At 42.2% G+C, this 13,988-nt stretch overlaps 1 pseudogene across 1 annotated transcript in view; it reads right to left on the bottom strand.

Annotated features, from left to right (window-relative positions):
* Positions 1 to 260: 260 nt before the first annotated feature.
* The window catches only part of LOC149325188 (uncharacterized), an 86,725-nt pseudogene continuing 72,997 nt past the window's right edge, over positions 261 to 13,988 (bottom strand). The window contains exon 8 of the transcript XR_016286453.1: positions 261 to 1,584. The product of XR_016286453.1 is annotated as an uncharacterized LOC149325188 (transcript). The remainder of the gene's footprint in view (positions 1,585 to 13,988) is intronic.

The raw sequence follows: 13,988 nt of genomic DNA, 5'->3' as shown, positions 1-13,988 counted from the left end.
GAAGGTTAAATACTTTTTCCTCTCGGATATATGCTATGTTGCTGCCTGAAAAACGTCAACGTAGCCAGAGAGAGCCAGAGAATGAATTTTTAGTAAGAAGATTAATTCAATGGAGTTGTCCTCGGTCCCCTTTCAGCACTGCTTCAAGCTGCGGAAGAAACCTGTTGTGGCTCTGAAACACACTCCCACACGCACGCAAAAACGCACAAAGACACACACACGTCTTTGCTGAATTATTTTATTTAAACGTAGCCCAAAATCAAAAGTCCGCTCAAACAATGGGAAAGAATGCATGCCCAGTCTTCATTTTGAACGCAAGGCTCGCGCACTTTTTGAGCACAAAGTAACGAACAGCACTTTGCTGCGTGCAGTATGCATCAGCTGTTCATTCATGGCTCTTGAATCTCGTGCCGCAATGTTAAACAGACCCGCAGCACGTCGGATGTAAGATCCGCATACATGTGACTAAACACGTTAAGGTACGGATCAATAAACACGTAGTAATTGAGAAGCCAGCGCATTTCATCAGCTTCATCAGCCCAAAGCGCGCAGCAAGATTGCGCTGTATGCGTACACTAGATGAACTGAGTAATTACAATTTCAGAAATACTGCGCATATCAGGCGATGTGAACACTCGTGTGGTAAAGCAAGGAGCCAAAAATTCTCGTAGAACATTGTAAAAAACATCAAACATATCAAAATTTGTGCGATGACGTAAGGAGCAAGCGATTCAGTTTTTAAAAATGCTATGAACATCACATATTTAAAGTTCGTCATGTGACGCAGAAAGTGACCGTTCGTGACCGACACAGAAAGTGGTGACTTGATTGCTGCGATTGTGGAAAAAGTGCAGACGCTTTGAAGGGTTGGCAGCAAATAGCAGAAGCAGTTGCCACACTTAGCGTCCCGCTGCTGGAACTGCGTGAAGCACTCTCCAACACGCTTATTGCTGTTAATAACAACATGTGATTCCTCCATGAAAACAAGGCAAAACAGTTTTTGGACAAACCATGCTTTGCATGAAAAAGGCATAACACTATTTGTTGCACGCTATAGGGACACTTGGGCAGTGCGCTCTAAGACGCGGAGAAGAAGCTGAACAAGAAACCAAGTAAACATTGCTTAAAACAAAATCAACGGCTCAGAACTGAACGCAGTCTAATAGAACACACTTCCTTCCACAACTAAACAACAGTCATCAATGTCTACAGCCAAGAGTTCACACACACGCTGGAACCATCTGTCCAAGCACACAGAAGGGGCTCATCGTTGCAATGCTCTGATAAAACGGCTGTGAGGTGTCCACTCATTGCGACTATCGTCGCTTCCAAACTCGGCGATGGCGGACGCTTGTTTTTGTGGCTTCATATTCACGGCTTGACCTTATTGCATTCAGTCTCAACCCTTATGCCGCTATACGTGTAATCGTATTCAAAGTATTCTAGTACGTTTTTGAGCAGGCTCAAGCGTTTGTAGGGGCCATCAATGGTCAGGGCGGCACAGCCCGGTCCGTCGTCGTAGTCTACGTCGTATAAGGCGAAGCTGAAATTGAGCGGAACGTACTGATTCTTGACCCAGCAGAGCTGCAAAACGAACAAAAGGCAGAGAGTAACAGGCTTTTGCCTCATTTATTTTCTTTATTTATTTGAATACCCTAAAGTCCCATGCAGGCATTACAAAAGGGGGGGGGGATTCTTCTAAGAAAACTAAACAAATATACACCAGAAAATATAAATGGCTGAAAACAGAAATCAACAAGTTAAGAGACCAGGTAAAAATTAATAAAGGAAAAAAAAACGCGACGAAACACGGACACACGAAGAAATGACACACACACGAGCGCTGACTCACAGCTGAAAATTTATTCTGGTGGAAAGACCCTTAAATAGAAAACATGAGGGGGTGGGTAACAGGGCTGCTCGGCGATAACCGGCAATCAGTGTGGTCGCGTCACAAGATGACACAAAAACACAACAGGGAACAAAAGAAAGTTATAAGCGATAAAAAGATGGTGTAAAGGGCCGCGTAACAGTGGCCAGTAGGTAACATTAACAAAAACTATGAAAAAGTAGCCAAAAGTACTGACGCAGTGTTGACCGGCATAAATCCATTATGCCGGTCAACACTGCGTCAGTACTCCATCCCTCTCCTTGTCAAAAAAAAAGAGCTAGATTTTCTGGGTGCGTTGACTAACGCCGAAGGTTCTGGTGCGCCACACACAGCTGATTAATTCACGGAATCCTGGTTGCTACCGCTTTTATCTTGCTTTTAGTTCCACACCCCCTTTTTGGGCACGTTTTTTAAAACTTTTACCTTGTTCACGTTTTTACATTTGTTATATTTTTATGGTTTCACCTGTGTAATTTTCATCTGTGTCCTTCATAGTTTTTACCTTTCCCCGCCCTTTTGGATACTTTTTCATAGTTTTTGTTAATGTTACCTACCTGACCACCGTTACGCGGCCCTTTACACAGTATTTTTATCGCTTATAACTTTCTTTTGTTCCCTGTTGTGTTTTTGTGTCATATTGTGACGCGACCACACTGATTGCCGGTTATCGCCCACCAGCCCTGTTACCCACCCCCTCATGTTTTCTATTTAAGGGTCTTTCCCGCCAGAATAAATTTTCAGTTGTGAGTCAGCGCTCGTGTGTGTGTGTGTCATTTCTTCGTGTGTCCGTGTTTTGTCGCGCTGTTTTTCCCTTTAAATGCATTACCAACTAGCTCGGAACCTTGCTCTTCTGAAAAATCAATAAGAGAAAGGGAAAAAAATGGCTAGGGAAAGGTACTTGAAAAATGCACATTTATAAAATCGCACAAAACAAAACAACAAAAATCCCACCTTCGGAAGTTACATGGCATCTAACATTTCGTGGATCGTAACGGCCGTCACCTCAAGCAAACGAAAAAAGGTAGTGGACCACACAGCGACAAAACACACTCATCCTTCTGTTTGAATTTGCTAAATATGACAAAAGCGCAGTTTGAAATGATTATGTTTCATCGGTAGCCGCAATGCTAGAAGGAAGCGAATTCCACTCTTCAGTAGCCAGTACCAAAGGCGAGTATTTGTATCGTTTTGTCCGAGCGAGAATGGATTTAATCTTCTTGATATGATCTACACGAACCGATGCGTGTGGTGCCGCGAGAATATGTCAACATGCAATTGGTGTGTTCTTGTGGTGTAGGGTATGGAAAAAAAGATAAACGGCTGATTTTTATGCGCAAGACCAGAGGCGGAAGATGGAGTGGCATTTTCAGTGCTGTTACATTTTGATGTTGAGAGTACTGGGAAATGATGACTAGAGCATCTTTGTTGTGATAGATTTCAGCATGTCAATAATATAGGCATGATGAGGGTTCCCAGTGACTGATGCGTATTCTATCGCACACATGATTAGCATGTTTAATGCGTGTAGTGTGTCCTGGTTAGATTGGTGCAGTCGTCGTTGAAGAAGACTAAGTTGGTTTAAAGCTTTGGTAGTGATCAGTTCAATATGAGTGCCCCAGAATAAATTGGAGTTAAAATTTACACCTAGGTATTTTACCCACGCTGCAGTTTCAATGGCAGTGTTATAACTGTTCAGGCATTAGGACTCGTGTTAGTAACGGAAGTAAACAATGCTTTTTGTTTTATTTGCGTTAATTGCCATTTGCCACCTACCGCACCAATCAGTTAGTTCATCAAGGTTAGTCTGGAGAGCAATGATGTTGCATCGGTTAGATATCGCTCGGTAACTGCACAGGCATCTGCAAGTACTCGTATTCTTGATGTTATGTTCGACGCGATGTCATTATTATGTATTAAGAAAACTAGTGGACCCAGCACCGAACCCTGAGGTACTCCGGAAGCAACACCTTGATAAGGAACTCCCTAACTTAAGTGACTGAAAGCAGTTCTGTTAGAAACGCGTCAGTCCAGTGCGTAGTATGTGGATCCATCTGCAGGTTACGTATCTTTATCATTAGGTGGTAATGCCGCAGGCGATCAAAGGATTGAAAGAAATTAATAGAAATGAAGTCAATGTAGAGGGAAGATTCCATTGCAAGACAAAGGTCCGTTATTAATTCAAATAACTGCGTCTGACTCGATAAATGTTTGCGGAAGCCATGCAGGTTGTTATGAAACAAGTTGTTGTGGTTTATATGAGTCATAATGCGAGTGTATATTATGGGTTCGAGTACCTTGTAGCATATCCAGGTCAGTGAAATTGGCCTGTAATTATTAGGAATGGATCTGTCTCCAGATTTAAATACCAGGATTACTTAAGCAGACCTCCAATCGTTCGGCACGCATGTCGTACCAAGTTACTGTTGCACAATCAGAGTTAGGAGCAAAGGTGTGCGCCGGCAGATTATTTTTAACAGTTTCGCGCTGATACCATCGGGTCCTCGGTTAGTGTGGTGGGGTAGGGGTTGAACTGCAGGAGCCACGCCAAGCGCAGATATGCGATTGGGTGAAAAGGGAATCTGGATATCGGCCTCAGGAAGCAACAGCGGATTGTAAATGGGCAGTACATCCGTAAAACTTGCGTGAAGTGGCTCTTGAATTGTTCTGCACACTGCTCTATAGGTAGAGTGCTGCCCTTCACACCCAAAAGAACAGGAACCGTATTGACGCTTTTAGATTAACAGTGTTCCAAAACTTCTTAGGGTCAATTTTTATCAAACTGGAAAGTGTAAAAGTAAAACGTTTGTTTTTGCTACGGAAATTTGTTCTTCGCCTATTTTGCAAATGGTTTTGTACTTTTCTCACTCTGTAGCGTCATTTGACCGAACCGCTTTCCTAAATGCTCGCTTTTTCTTATTTCGTGCCCTATTGACATCTGTGGTAAACCAAGGATTGGTAGTACATGTGCTTATCACTTGTTTTAAGCAAACAAGGAAGGGGTATGAGGGGCTCGTTGTAAATATGACAGAAGCCAACAGCCACAGAAACCAAGGGGCACAGGGGATTTTTTCTTTTTTTATAATTAATTTATTTATTTTTTGGTGTTAATCAATTTAGAATATTACTGAATATGTCATCGCTTAAAGCTAATTGATTAGAAAAGCAGAAGAAAAAACAACCACATGCCGCCGGTGGGATCCGAACCCACGACCTCCGAATTACGCGTCCGGTGCTCTACCTCTGAGCTACAGCGACGGCTGTCAAACGTTCTGCTTTCGGGGGTATTTATGTTTAGCAGTAACCTAACCTTGAGAGTGTTCATCAGCGCCACCAACGTTCATAAGCGGCGGACGTAGAACGTCCTGAGTTACCGCAGGTGTGACGTAGAACATCATCGAACGGAGAGGGTGGAAGCTCTGTGAGAACCCTCTTATGCTTCCTATGGCATCAAGGCTGCCAGAATCGAGGCCCTCGCTAAGCAATTAAGCAAACAAGGAAGGGGAATGAGGGGCTCGTTGTAAATATGACAGAAGCCAACAGCCACAGAAACCAAGGGGCACAGGGGATTTTTTTTATATAATTAATTTATTTATTTTGTGGTGTTAATCAATTTAGAATATTACTGAATATGTCATCGCTTAAAGCTAAATGATGACGTTCTACGTCACACCTGCGGTAACTCAGGACGTTCTACGTCCGCCGCTTATGAACTTTGGTGGCGCTGATGAACACTCTCAAGGTTAGGTTACTGCTAAACATAAATACCCCCGAAAGCAGAAGGTTTGACAGCCGTCGCTGTAGCTCAGAGGTAGAGCACCGGACGCGTAATTCGGAGGTCGTGGGTTCGGATCCCACCGGCGGCATGTGGTTGTTTTTTCTTCTGCTTTTCTAATCAATTAGCTTTAAGCGATGACATATTCAGTAATATTCTAAATCGATTAACACCACAAAATAAATAAATTAATTATAAAAAAAATCCCCTGTGCCCCTTGCTTTCTGTGGCTGTTGGCTTCTGTCATATTTACCACGAGCCCCTCATTCCCCTTCCTTGTTTGCTTAATTGCTTAGCGAGGGCCTCGATTCTGGCAGCCTTGATGCCATAGGAAGCATAAGAGGGTTCTCACACAGCTTCCACCCTCTCCGTTCGATGACGTTCTACGTCACACCTGCGGTAACTCAGGACGTTCTACGTCCGGCGCTTATGAACGTTGGTGGCGCTGATGAACACTCTCAAGGTAAGGTTACTGCTAAACATAAATACCCCCGAAAGCAGAAGGTTTGACAGCCGTCGCCGTAGCTGAGAGGTAGAGCACCGGACGCGTAATTCGGAGGTCGTGGGTTCGGATCCCACCGGCGGCATGTGGTTGTTTTTTCTTCTGCTTTTCTAATCAATTAGCTTTAAGCGATGACATATTCAGTAATATTCTAAATTGATTAACACCACAAAATAAATAAATTAATTATAAAAAAAAATCCCCTGTGCCCCTTGGTTTCTGTGGCTGTTGGCTTCTGTCATATCACTTGTTTTGGCACACACGAATCTTCAAGGTCTTTGAGTTTGTCAAGAAACAACTTCCACTTTTCATTACTCGTGCGATTATCAAAAGTGGCCTGAAAACTCTTTGTGAAAGCTTCCAGTAACAGGTTCATTTTTTCAAAGTCTGCACGTGCGTAGTTGTAAATAAGTTTTTAGTTTTTGTGTTGTAGACCCGTGCAAGTAAAAGAGAAAGCTGACGCCTTTGTGGTCACTTATTTCTTCCAATTATCTGTTGAAGTAAATGAAGGAAGTTAATGTCCTCCCTCCTACTATCGGAGTCAACAGTTAGCGTCGTGCATTTAATAGTAGGAAAGTTAGTCATCCGCTAAATATAGAAGGCAATTCGGCTGCTTTCCAAGGATCTGCTCGATAGCGTAGTTTAACAGTTCAATGAATTCAAGTTGACTACTTGGTGGTCTATAACAGGCGCCTATAATTGAAAGCATCTGACCAAATTGAGCAGAAACTAAGACTATTTCCAAGAGAGAGTCAATAGGAATAAGAAATGCATGGAAATCTTCTTTAATCGCATTGAACACTCCTACTCCTCGTCGGGAATCGGCCCTATCTTTCCTAAATCAAACAAACGATGCAGGAAACACGGAAGTCGAAAGACAGTGAGCAGATTGATGGCGGCTTTTTCAGCAAGGCACTTGTCGGGCAGCTCATGTCTGGCAAAACACACACAAAAAGCGAGCGCCGGAAAGTGGTTCCCGGTGTGCGTCGAGCAGAATAACCTCTTTCCTGTTCTGTGTTTCCTTCCTGTTTCGTCCTTTTTTGGCGTACGACATTCTTTCAAGACGATGTACCAATTAACCTGTCAAAAAGTTCTACTACAAAATAACTAGCACTGTATTGTATTGTATTGGGTTTTATGGCGTGTAAGCAACGAAAACCGTCGTGCGCCAAACACATGGCGTAATTTGTTTCGAAAATTAGGTGTCCTCAGCGACAGCCCTTGTCCGGACAAGGACTCCGAGGAGCCCAACAAACCAAATAAAGACCTCAGCATTCTTCTCAGGCCTGAGATAATGGATGAGGCGCATCCCGAATTGCGTCAAAGCACAAGGTAAGAATTCTTAGAGTTTGCAGTTTCTGCGGTATTATAGTTTAAGATCGCTGCTTCTTTCAGGAAAATAAGAACAGATGAAATATCGACAGGTGAAATACCTCCTAAATGTAAATTGAGGTGGAAGGGAATGAGTTCATTGTAAAATACAGTAAAGTATTTTTTTCCTTAGCCGTTCGAGTTCTGGGCACGAAAATATAATGTGATTTACTGTGAGCTCACCTCCACAATTCTCACATAGAGGTTTGTCTTGTTTTGACAGTATGAAGTTAAGTCTAAGGTCCGATGCGTATGTGATATCAAATTTCCTCTGTAAAAGTCTCCTGATGCCTGCATGATCTCCATTCTCGCACTATGGGTTTTACTAAATGTAGTTTGTTATTTTCTTCACTATTCCATGCAGACTGGCATTTTTTAAGTTTATTTTTTACTAACTTTATGAAATCTGTATGGGCTATATTTACAGTCCTGACAGGCTATATTTACAGGCTGTTCATTATGAAGTAATGGCTGAACACTGTGCTATGTTGTCCGACTACAAACTTATTTTTGTCAGATGTAGAACTTTCGTAATTGGCGTTGTTTATAGGCCTCCCGGTGGGTCTCTGGTTGAATTTTTCCGTCGATTTGAAACATTGCTTGATTCTCTGTCGTCACTGAAAATGCCTGTGGTCATTTTGGGTGACTTTAACATTGATTTGTTGCAACCTGCTAACACATCAGTCAATGAATTTGTCGACCTGTTATCAATGTATGGCTTTTCAAACAATATTGCTCTGCCTACTCGCGTCTCTGCATCCAGTGAAACCTTGATTGATTTGTGTCTGACTAATCATGATGAAAGTGACGTGAAAGCGGGAGTGCTTGTAAGTGCGATCAGTGATCATTTACCTTTGTTCTGCTTCATTCCTAAGCGTGCCTTTCCACAGGTTACCATAGAACACTCGACAAAAACTACGCGGGTGATAACTAATCGCGCGATAGATAATTTCCGTCAAAATATTGCATCTGTAAAATGGAAAGAAATTTTAGATAAAAATAAATCTGATTCAAACGTTTTATACAACTACTTTCTCGAGAAAATTATTGAAATTTACGAACATTCTTTTCCTTTGGTTACTGTTAGAAAGTTTAAGAAAGCGCGGAAACCCTGGGTTACCTACGACTTAGTCAAGAGAATGAAAGCACGAAATAAGCTCTTCAGCAACTTCCTGAAATATAAGGACGTAGAAATTTTTAAGCAATATAAAAAGGTCAGGAACAGGCTAAATGCCGACATAAAAAAGTCACGTATTGACTACTACGCTAACAAATTTACGGACATTCTTTATGATCCTAAAAAAACTTGGCGCACCCTAAAGTACCTATTGCGGCACACAAAAAATAGCATTCCCCAGGAACTTGCGTACGGCGGTAAAGTGCTAGGCGGTAAATCCCTCGCTGAAGTATTCAATCAGCAGTTCTTGTGCTTCGGCTCCTTTGGCTCGGAAGTTAGCAACAACTTTAAGGACTATATTAACACCAGTCTGCAAAATACTATGTATCTTCGTCCTGTTACTCCTGCAGAAATAGCACACATTATTAGCAATTTAAAGAACAGCTCTTCGTGTGGTTATGACGGTATTAAAGTAGCACCGATTAAAGCAGTCGCGGATTTATTGTGCGATGTTCTTTGTAACATAACAAATATTGTGTTTTCTACAGGCACATTTCCGGATAACATGAAAATTGCTAGGATCGTCGTCTTGCATAAAGGTGGCGCAACTGATTGCATCGCTAATTACCGGCCGATATCCATACTTCCAGTTTTTTCTAAAATTATTGAAAAAGCCTTAAATTCTAGAATAACTGGACACATGCACTTATATCCCCGAACCAGTATGGCTTTCAAAGGGGTAAATCCACTGAATCTGCGTTACTTGAAATATGTGATAAAATTGTTGCCAATATAGAAAACCAACAATACACAATAGGCGTATTTTTAGACTTTAATAAAGCATTTGATTCAATTAAACATGACATACTTTTTTCTAAATTACCCTTTTATGGAATTATAGGCATTGCTTTAGTCTTACTGCGTAGCTATGTATCACACCGCTCCCAATTTGTGGAAATCAATAGCATAAAATCATATTTAGCAGACATTAGGTACGGCGTTCCGCAGGGTTCTATTATAGGTCCTACGATTTTCCTGCTTTATATCAATGATATCGTAGCAATACCAGAAACACCCGATATTGTGTTATATGCCGATGATACAAACGTTTTTATCTCCTCTGATAACATTTCTACACTAATTCCACTTATTAACATCTCGTTATTTTCCATTTCAGCATAGTTATCGGCTAATCAGTTGAGCCTAAATGTTAAAAAAACAAAGTATATTGTTTTTACTCCTATTAATAAACCAGTTAACTTCGCATCCTCTTTAATATTTCAATCTCAGCCACTTGAAAGGGTTTCCCAGTACAAGTTCTTGGGTGTACTCTTCCACGAAAATCTACGGTGGACGCATCACGTAAGTCATATTAAACGTAGCATAGCACAATTAATTGGTATGCTCAATAAACATCGCACGCTGTTACCTTTAAAACTTAAACGTCAGTTATACTTTTCTACTATTAATTCTAGATTACACTATTGTCTACTTATCTGGGGCGTCACTTCTAGGGCTAACTTGGAAACTCTATTCCGAATGCAGAAAAAGTGTCTTCGTATTATTCATAACCTATCGATGTACGAACATACCCGAGTACTTTCACCAGGACAGTATTTTGAGTGTCATCATCATCATCAGCCTGACTACACCCACTGCAGGGCAAAGGCCTCTCCCATGTCTCTCCAATTAACCCTGTCCTTTGCTAGTTGCCGCCACTGTATCCCCGCAAACTTCTTAATCTCATCCGCCCACCTAACTTTCTGCCGTCCCCTGCTACGTTTGCTTTCTCTTGGAATCCACTCCGTTACCCTTAAGGACCAGCGGTTATCTTGCCTTCGCATTACATGCCCTGCCCAAGCCCACTTCTTCCTCTTGATTTCAACTAGGATGTCATTAACCCGCGTTTGTTCCCTCACCCACTCCGCCCTCTTCCGATCTCTTAACGTTACACCTATCATTTTCCTTTCCATAGCTCGCTGCGTTGTTCTTAACTTAAGCTGAACCCTCTTTGTTAGCCTCCACGTTTCTGCCCCATAGGTGAGTACCGATAGGATACAGCTGTTATATACTTTTCTCTTCATGGATATTGGTAAGCTACCAATCATGACCTGAGAGAACCTGCCATACGCGCTCCACCCCTTTCTTATTCTTCTAGTTATTTCCCTCTCATGATCCGGATCTGCGGTCACTACCTGCCCTAAGTAGACATATTCTCTTACTACTTCTAGCACCTCGCTACCAATTGCAAACTGCTGTTCCCTTGCAAAGCTATTGAACATTACTTTCGTTTTCTGCATGTTAATTCTTAGCCCCACCGTTCTACTCTGCCTGTATAGCTGATTGATCATGCTTTGCAGTTCTTGTCCTGAGTGGCTTAGCAAGGCAATGTCATCAGCGAATCGCAAATTACTCAGGTATTCTCCATTAACTCTTATCCCCAACTCTTCCCATTCCAGTCCCTGGAATACCTCCTGTAAGCAGGCAGTGAAGAGCATTGGCGAGATCGTGTCTCCCTGCCTGACACCTTTCCGTATTGGAATTTTATTGCTGACTTTATGGAGAACTACAGTAGCTGTGCAATCGTTATAAATATCTTCCAATATTTTCACATAGCACTCTTCCACACCCTGATTCCGCAATGCCTGCATGACAGCTGAGGTTTCCACTGAGTCGAATGCTTTCTCGTAATCAATGAAGGCTATATATAGGGGTTGGTTATATTCTGCGCATTTCTCTATCACCTGATTGATAGTGTGAATGTGGTCTATTGTCGAGTATCCTTTACGAAAGCCTGCCTGATCATTTGGTTGACTAAAGTCCAAGGTTGTCCTGATTCTATTAGCGATTACCTTAGTAAATACCTTGTAGGCATCAGACAATAAGCTGATTGGTCTGTAATTCTTCAAGTCATTGACGTCTCCTTTCTTATGAATTAAGATAATGTTAGCGTTCTTCCAAGCTTCTGGTACTCTCGAGGTCACAAGGCATTGCGTATACAGGGTGGCTAGTTTTTCTAGCACAATCTCACCTCCGTCCTTCAACAAATCTGCTGTTACCTGATCCTCACCAGCTGCTTTCCCTCTCTGCATTGCTACTAAGGCTTTCTTTACTTCCTCCTTCGTTACTGGCAGGATGTCCCATTGCTGTGCTCGACTGCCTCTCCCCTACTGTTCCTAGAACCTATGCCATAGTCACCTACCGCCTTGTCTCCAGCCTGCCTTTTACCTACCTTTGCATTAAAGTCGCCCATCAGTACAGTGTACTGTGATTTTACTTTGGTCATTGCCGATCCCACATCCTCATAGAAGCTTTCAACTATCTGGTCATCATGGCTTGATGTAGGCGCGTAGGCCTGCACCACCTTCAGCTTGTACCTCTTATTAAGCCTAATTACGATAGCTGCCACTCTCTCGTTAATACTGTAAAACTCCTCGATGTTGCCAGCTATATCCTGATTTATGAGAAATCCCACACCTAGTTCTCGCCTATCTGCTAATCCACGATAGCACAGTACATGCCCGCCCTTTAGTACTGTATACGCCTCATCTGTCCTCCTAACCTCACTAAGCCCTATGACATCCCATTTATTACTGGCTAATTCCTCCAGCAGCACTGCTAAGCTAGCCTCACTTGATAAGGTTCTTGCGTTAAACGTTGCCAGGTTCAGTTTCCAATGGCGGCCTGTCCGGAGCCAGAGATTCTTAGCACCCTCCGCTGCGTCACAGATCTGACCGCCGCCTTGGTCAGTTGCTCCGCAGCCGCTGGGGACTGAGGGCCGAGGGTTAATTGGTTTGTTCATAGAAGGTTGTGGCCAAGTACTACACCACGGTGGCCAAATCCTGTTCTGATGAGGAAGTGCGTTGTCTGCTCTGGTCACCGAAATCAGGCCGCACTCCAAGCCTGGTTATGCAATTGCATCGACACGCGGAGTTTTTTTTTGATATATCCGGTGGAGAATTGCGTGGCACCGGGATTCGACCCCCGGTCCTCTTGCACGCGAGGCGGATGCTCTACCTCTACGCCATCGCTGCTCCTCCCTCAATTACAATAACAAGACACTCAATTACAATAACATTAACATGCAGATTCTATTTTCATGACACTGCTGCAGAGGTGATCGCTACACCAGATTATCAATATGCTTGGGAAAAGAAAAGGAAGAAATAAAACAGTAAAACAGTAATATCAGCTGAAGGGTACTTTTACTGTAACTGGCCCTGCAGCAGTGCAGGGGAAAAAAAACAAGGTTGCACTCATTAATCCATATAAACAAAAGTTATCCGAAAAAGCATTTTTAGAATTCCTAAGTAATCGTGAGAACTTTTTTTCTATATATACTAATACCACAACTAACTACATCTTAAGAGCTAGGAACTTTATTAAAGCTAAAACTAGAACAAACTACGGCAATAAGCTTTTACAGTGGCAGATTCCTAACTTACTTAATAATGAGCACGCTTTATTGATATCATATTTGATATCATGCAAGATTTCTCAACCATTTCCATATTCAGAAAGAAATCAAAACTGTATTTTTCCAACAATTGACTATTGTTTTTTTTGTAATTTATTTTCTTTTTTTTTCGATTGACATACAATTTCATGCGTTGCAAGACTTTTTATTCCCACTTTGCTTTTCGCCTTCCTGTATCTTTATTTCTTCAGTTGCATTATTTATACCTATTAAGTTGCATTGATTTATTATATGTATAATTGTGTTTATCGTATATATAAGTATGTATATGTGTGTATTATGTGTATCTATGTATACATTTTTTCTGTGCACTGTTGTCTGCTGTGCTCGTGGCGCCAGGGGCCTAGTCAGGCGGGTATAGTCTCGCCTTTCGCTCCGGCGCCATGACAATCTTGTATTGTCAGAATTTAATAAACTTCAATCTTCAAACTTCCTTATGGCGAACTTGAGCGGCGTAGGCGTCATCTCCCGTTGCCGCTATAATCGAGATGCCTTGGTAGCCAGCGGAACCTAATTTCATGTTCATGTGCTTCATCAGTTATCTTATTTATTGTTTGGTTGGTTTGGTTTACGGGGTTTAACGTCCCAAAGCGACTAAGGTTATAAGAGACGCCGTAGTGGAGGGCTCCGGAAATTTCGACCACTTATGATGTCTCCTATTAAAGGTTCTCACACATTTTTGGCGTGCAGTGCTGTGAATACACTCATCGTTTCTGTGTAGATGATGCTGTTTTGGATGTTCTTTTTCACTAGTTTTGCTACAGCCCCAGAAATGGCATAACACTCGGCTGAGAAAATTGACGTGGACTGAGGCAACCTGGCTACCTTCTCCCATTTATCTTTCCCTACGGCACTTCC

This window comes from Amblyomma mixtum, chromosome 10 (genome assembly GCF_055824585.1).
Source record: "Amblyomma mixtum isolate Tamu chromosome 10, ASM5582458v1, whole genome shotgun sequence".
Taxonomy (NCBI): domain Eukaryota; kingdom Metazoa; phylum Arthropoda; class Arachnida; order Ixodida; family Ixodidae; genus Amblyomma; species Amblyomma mixtum.
This window is presented reverse-complemented; position numbering and strand designations above follow the sequence as displayed.